General features: G+C 34.1%; 1 pseudogene; it reads left to right on the forward strand.

Annotated features, from left to right (window-relative positions):
* Positions 1-1344: 1344 nt before the first annotated feature.
* LOC100855899 lies at positions 1345-6129 on the forward strand (annotated as a pseudogene).
* Positions 6130-7329: the final 1200 nt, after the last annotated feature.

The following is a 7329-nucleotide window of genomic DNA, read 5'->3' on the forward strand; positions in this document are numbered from 1 at the left end:
TGTAACAATAACAGACTTTGGAGGGGATGGGGATCTGATACCATAGTTATTATGACATAAAGTTATAATTCAAGTATCTTCTAGACTCCACCTAGTAAATATAGTTGAGGCTTTTAGTCAATCTATCTCCATCTTTTCAAGTCTTGGATGGAATAATAAATGTTAAACACGTAAACTTGAAAAAAAAATAAACATGTAAACTTGAATAATCTTGTCTTGCTATTCACATACTGTTCAGTGATTCTCTCCACCACATCCATATTTTTTTGTGAAATTTAACTTATTCTTTGAGGTTCAAATAAAACATATCCTTCTATATTAAATCTATCTTGATACCACATGAAAGTTAGAGTTTTGTCTATTCTGATCCCACAACTTTTTTTCTTAAAGTATTTAATACATTGGATTTTGAAGTTGCATTTATCTGCCCCAAAGAATTATAAGCTCTTCAGCTTTAAGGACTGAATTTTATTTAGTACTAAATCTATGGTAGGTGCTCAATAATTCGAGTGAATAAAAAGTACAAAGTGGTAAAATTTAAGAAACAGAATAAAAAGTAATTAACAGTCAGTACTACATACTTCAGTCATACATACTGAAATGAATAACTTCTTTTTCCCAGGTACTAGATTAAACACTGACAAAAGGCATCCAGGAGCTCACAGTTCAGTGGGAGAAACAGAAAAGTGAATACATGCAGTATTGGTGGGAGGAAGATAGAGATGGGTAAGGTACTGCGGGAGCCAGAGAACCAGTCTTCAACTCAGACTGGGGAATAAGAAACAGATGTTCAAGTTAATTCATTAGGGACAGGTAGCCAGTCAGGTGGAAAAGGGGTAGAGATGGAGGGCATTCAAGACTCAGGAAACAGAAGCAGTGGAGTCTTCTATCTCAATGAAAGCATAGTCATGTTTCTTCTTATACAAAGATTCCCTATTTCTTGCAACACAGGCTCTTCCAGTTTGAATAATGTATTTTGAATGATTTAGTCTCTTTTGGGTAAATGCTTCTCAGATTTCATCTCCCCATCTCTACTCCTGCCCCCCTCTCTTTGCCAAGTGTAACCTCATGGCAACAGTTAAGACAAGTGATTGGAATGCATGCGGCATTCTCTAAAACCTTATTCTCATTCTCAGTGGAAAGCCACTCAGATATATTTCTTGCATTGGTGACCTGTCAGGTACAACTGGCTTCACTTAACCTTTTGGAGGACATGTAAGCATCTGTGGCTAGAATCCACAGTATATGGCATTTATATGATATTTTAAATGTGGCAACTACTTCATCCAGATACTGGGTCTTAACCAGTCTACTGTTCCTAACAACACCTAAACATTTGGCCACATGTTTGAGTACCAAGGACAGGCCTTGGGAAATAAGGAAAGAACTTCAGAATCACCTGAGTACCATCCTTCAGGATCCCCAGGTATGTGCATCTGGATGTTTCCACTGAGACCCTTCCACAACTAGAACTGGGGAACTTTAAAAAGCCCTGATATATTGCTAGAGATCTAGAAGACAGCGTGTATGCAAGACTTGACCTGGGAAAAAAAGAAGGCTCTAGTCATTCCAGTCCATGTTTGGCTGACATTGAGTTCCTGCATAGGCAGGAAATGAAAGCTAAGACTGTTTAATAAATTGCTCGAGGTTTGAAGACATGTCTTCACACACAGATCCCATTGGCGAAAGGTGACATACAAGTAAAGCTTTTAGGAAAATCTTATGCAAGATTGTTGGCTGTCACTAAACAATACTGGTTCAAGGATGACCCTTAGAAGTCCAGATTAAAAATGAGAACTTAAAAAAAAGAAACCTATCAGAGAACTCAGTGGCCACATATTACAGAATATCAGCAACAATAACAAACTTTGGAGGGGATGAGGATCTGATACCGTAGTTATTATAATATAAAATATAGTATCTAAAGTATCCACTTTCAACAAAAATTATGAGACATGCAAAAAAATGAAAATATGACACATACACAGGAATAAAGGAGAGCTAAGGGAAAATGCCCCTGAAGGAAAACCAATCATGGACTTAGTAGACAAGGCTTTAAATCAGTTATTATAAAATATTAAGATAATAATATAATTAAAAGAAAGTATGACAATAATATCTTATCAATTGGAGAATAGCAATAAAAAGGAATTTAAAAAATAACTCAGACATTCTAGAGTTGAAAAGTACAAAATTGAAATTAAAAAGTTCACTAGAGGTGCTAAAATAATTGAGCTTGCAGAAGAAAGAATCAATGAGTTTGAAGATAGGCCAATTAAGATTGTCCAGTCCTTAGAAACAGAAAGAAAAAGAATGAACAAAAAAAAAAAGAGTGGTACCTCAGAGACCTGCAAACACACTCAAGCATATAAACATATGAAAAATTAGTGTCTAAGAAGGAAAGAAAAGAGAATGGGGCAGAAAGAATACTTGAAGAAATAATAACCACAAACTTCCAAAATTTGATGAAAAGCATTAATAAATCAACATATCCCAAAACCTCCATAAACTATAAGATAAACTCAGAGAGATCTACACAAAGATACTTCATAAACAAACATTTGAAAGACAAAGATAGAATCTTGAAAGCAAGAAGAAAAGTGACTAATCACATATAAAGGATACTCATCAGAAACCATAGAAGCCAGAAGGAAGTGGGATGACATATTCAAAATACTAAAGAAAGAGACTGTCAGCCAAGAATGATATATCCAGTAAAACTATCCTTCACAAATGAAGGGGAAATTAAGATATTCCCAGATAAACAAATTCTGAGACACTTTGTTATTAGCGTAGTTATCCAATAAGAAATACTAAAAGAAGCCCGTCAGGCTAAAAAGAAAAGACACCAGATGGTAACTCAAATCCACATGAATAAATAAAGAGCACTAGAAAAGGTAAGTAGGTAGATAAATATAAGACAGTATAAACATATTTTTGTTTCTCTTTTATTCTTTTATCTGATTTAAAAGATAACTGCATAAAGCAATAACTATAAAACTGTTGTACTTGGAATGTATAAATATATAATCTGTATGAAAATAATAATACTAAAAAGGGAGAGAGAGCAGAGGTATATCAAAGCAAAGGTTTTATATACTATTGAATAAAGTTAATATTAACCCGAACTAGACTGTTTTAAGTTAAAATGCTAATTGAATCTCTAAGGCAACAACTATTAAAATAAAAAATATAATAAGAGAAACAACAAGGAAATCAAATGGGTACAGTAGAAAATATGTATTTAACACAAAAAAATAAAGTAACAGAAAAACAAAGGAGCGAAAAGACATAAGCCATATATTAAAAACAAGAGCAAAATGCCATATATAAATCATATCTATCAGCAATTATAATAAAGATAAGTGAATTAAACACTCCTATCAAAAGGTATAGGTTTGCAGAATATATGAAAACATAATACAATCCATTTATATTTTGTGTACAAGAAACATGCTTTAAATTCAAAGACACAAATAGGTTGAAAGTAAGAGTTCAATCCCCCAAAAAAGTAAAAAAAAAAAGAAAAAAAGTAAAAGAGTTCAATCCCAAAAATTCAACAAAGAATTAGAAGAACAAAACTAATCAACTAAATCTAACATCTACAAAATGTTCCACTCAACAATAGCAGAATATACATTTTTCTTCAGTGCATATAAAAATTTGTCAGGATAAATTATATGCTAAACTGTAAAACAGGCATCAGTAAATTTCATTGACTCACACCTATACCAGTTATTTTCTTTGACACCACTGGAATTATATTAGGTATCAAGAATGAGAAGGAAATTTGGGAAATTCACAAATATGTAGAAATTTATAACTAATGGATCAAAGAAGAAATCATGAGGGAAATTAGAAAATACAATGACAAGTATTCAAATAAAAAAAGAAAGTATACTAAATTATGGAATGCAGCTAAAGTAGTTCCTAAAAAGAAATTTATAGGTGCAAATAAGTGCCTATATTTAAAAAAGAGAAAGATCTCAAATTGATAAACTTTTACCTTAATAAATTCAGAAAAAAGCAAAAACCAAACTGAAAGCAAACAGAATGAAGAAAATAACAAAGATTAGAGTAGAAATAACTGAAATAGAGAATAGAAAAATAATAGAAAAAAAATCTAAAAGTTAGTTTTTTGAAAAATACAACAAAATTGAGAAGTCTTTAGCCATGCTAGCAAGATAAAAAGAGAGAATACTCAATTTGCTAGACTAACAAGGATATAAGAGGGACTTTACTAGCATATTAGAGACGATTATAAGGGAATATGAAAAACTGTATGACAAGTCTTAAAACTTTAGGTGAAATGGACAAATTCCTAGGACACAAACTATCAAAATAGCCTCAAGCAGAAATAAGAAATCTGAATAGACCCATACATATTAAGAGACTGAATTAGTAATTTAAAAACTTCATAAATAAAAATCCAAGTTCAGATGATTCCATTGGTGAATTCCACCAAACATTTAAAAAAGAATTAATACTGACTAGACTATTTGAAGTGGCTGCAGGGGAGGGAAGAGAGAAAGAAACACTTTACAATCATTCTATGAGGCCAGCATTTTCCTGTTTTGAAAATCAGACAAGGATATCACAAAGAAAATGACAGACCAATATCTCTGATGGATGTAAATCTAAAAATCTTCAAAAAATACTAGCAAAATGCGGGGCAGCCCCGGTGGCTCATCGGTTTAGCACCACCTTCAGCCCAGGGCATGATCCTGGAGACCTGGCATCGAGTCCCATATCGGGCTCCCTGTGTGGAGCCTGCTTCTCTGCCTCTCTCTCTCTCTCTCTCTCTCTCTCTGAATCTCTCATGGATAAATAAATAAAATCCTGAAAAAAAAAAAATACTAGCAAAATGAATCTAACAACACATAAGAAGGATTATACACCGTGACCAAGAGAAATTTATCCCAGGAATGCAATGTTACATTAACATGTGAAAATCGATAAAAGTATATATACTATTATATATATATATATATATATATAAATATATATATAATATATATATTATAATATATATAATATATATATATTATATATAAAGTATATATACTAAAAGTATTATACTATTAATAAAACAAAGCATATGATCAATTAATACAAAAAAGCACTGGACAAACTCCAATACTCTTTCACGATTAAAAAAAAAAAAACTTGGGGATCCCTGGGTGGCTCAGCGGTTTAGCACCTGCCTTTGGCCCAGGGCGTGATCCTGAAGTCCCGGGATTGAGTCGGGGTCCGGGCATGGAGCCTGCTTCTCCCTCTGCCTGTGTCTCTGCCTCTCTCTCTCTCTCTCTCTCTCTGTCTCTCATGAATAAATAAATAAATAAATAAATAAATAAATAAATAAATAAATCTTTAAAAAAATTGACACAGTAGAAACAAGGAAGCTTCCTTGTAGAGAAGCTACAAAAATTCCATTTCTAATTTCAAATTTTAGGGTAAAAAACTGAATTTGTCTCTCTAAATCAGAAAAAGACTCTTATACCAACTCTATTCTATTAATTATTTCTCAACTTATTTGATCACAGAGTAACTTTTTTCCATTAAGATTATGAGAATATTTTGTCAAATAGGGATCTATCTTTCTATGTGTCGACATTCTCATAGAAATGCTAAAAGATGGTCAGCAGTCAGGGTTAGGGAGGGGAAGCAGCATATATAGACAAACCTCGTGAATCGCCTTCTCTGAGGCAGTCGTGCAGGCCCGGCTGCGGGGTTCCCGGGCACCCGCCTCCTGTATCACCGGTTTAGCGGCTTCACGCAGAAGTTGATTGGAACGTGGGCTTCGAAGCCTATAATAGCCCGCAGGGATTAAGGCCTGTGGTTTCCCCAGAAGCACCACCTACCACATTTGCCACACCAACCAAACTGGAGTTCTGATTTTACTGTATATGATTATGCTGGGAAAAACAAAGTTCCCTCTGGAACTTTGCAGAAGTTTTTCCAGAAGTCTGATGGTGTGCCCATCCACCTGAAACGAGGCCTACCTGACCAAATGCTTTACCGGACCACCATGGCACTGACATTGTGGGGGGACCATCTGCTGTCTGATCGCTCTCTACCTGGCTTTGCAGCGCAGAAACAAATGACTTAGGCTGCAGAGGACTGATTTGCTTTCTGGCATAAACCCTTTGAATTTTCATTTTTCACTGTTCTGTAAATATTTTTCTTTTTTACTTGAATGGTTTACTTAATATTTTTCTAGAAAAGTAGAAAGATATTAAGGCAATATTTTGGTTTGTTTATGAAATACACATGGTCCATCAGAGCTCATTGGACAGTTAAAACTATTGTGTAAAGCAATGCTGCTGCTCCTTGGGCTCCTGACTTCCCTGGAGGTTCTAGAGGAAGGTTGCACATTTAGGCTTATTGGCAGCAGTCTATGCTGAAGTCCTTAGGAACCCACAGTTGTGTTTTTGAATATGGGGGGGAAGGGTGGACAGAGGCTTTCCTGGATTTGGATGCTCCCGAGGAAGAGAGAAGCCAAGGCCAGGAGCATGAAAGAGGGGTTTGCGCTAGTCGACACGGTGAGAATTTTTCCTTCTTGTGGTAAAATGTTAAGAAAAATTACGTGCAGTCTGCCTCTGTTCGTTGGAGAGTTTCAAGGTTTCAAGATCATCTCAGATCTTTAGTGAAATTTTATGTGTAATTGTTATGTATTTATTCCACCTCGGGAACAGACAACACCTGTTTAGTGTTGCACATTAGACCAGTGTGTTTTATTAATGCAACTGTGACACAAAGTCTCCTTTATCTTTTCAAAATGTTATGGCTTTAAATTATGATTTTTTTGATTGTGGAATAAATACATGAATGAAAAATCTCAACAACAACAAAAAAACACATCGTGAATCATACCAAACTATTTTTAGTCTTTGGTGTAATCAAAAGCCACTTTGGAATTGAATCTTTAAGAAACAGGATGTGATGGTTTTATTAAAAGTGAGGATTAGAAAGAAAACATTAAGTTGTGACCAGCAAAATATTTGTGAACATATTTTAGATGATTCAATTTTCCAAATCTTTGCAGTTATGTACAAGTTGACAAAAGTCCAATGCAATTAACTAGGGTAATATATGGGATATATATACTAAATTAAGATACCATCTGAGATATTTGAGTATAAGGGATTGTAAATTCCCTCTTTTAACTACTAGAAGATTATAAAGGAATTATAAATCCTCTCTTTAAAAAATTTATTTCAAGTGACAGTAAACTACTAGGAATTTTGGCACACCAGTATGTCTGGATAGAACTAAGGTCAGAGCAAATTTTAAAAGAAACAAATCATCTTCAATATATTATATTTAGCA

Source organism: Canis lupus, chromosome 7 (assembly GCF_011100685.1).
Source record: "Canis lupus familiaris isolate Mischka breed German Shepherd chromosome 7, alternate assembly UU_Cfam_GSD_1.0, whole genome shotgun sequence".
NCBI classification, from domain to species: domain Eukaryota; kingdom Metazoa; phylum Chordata; class Mammalia; order Carnivora; family Canidae; genus Canis; species Canis lupus.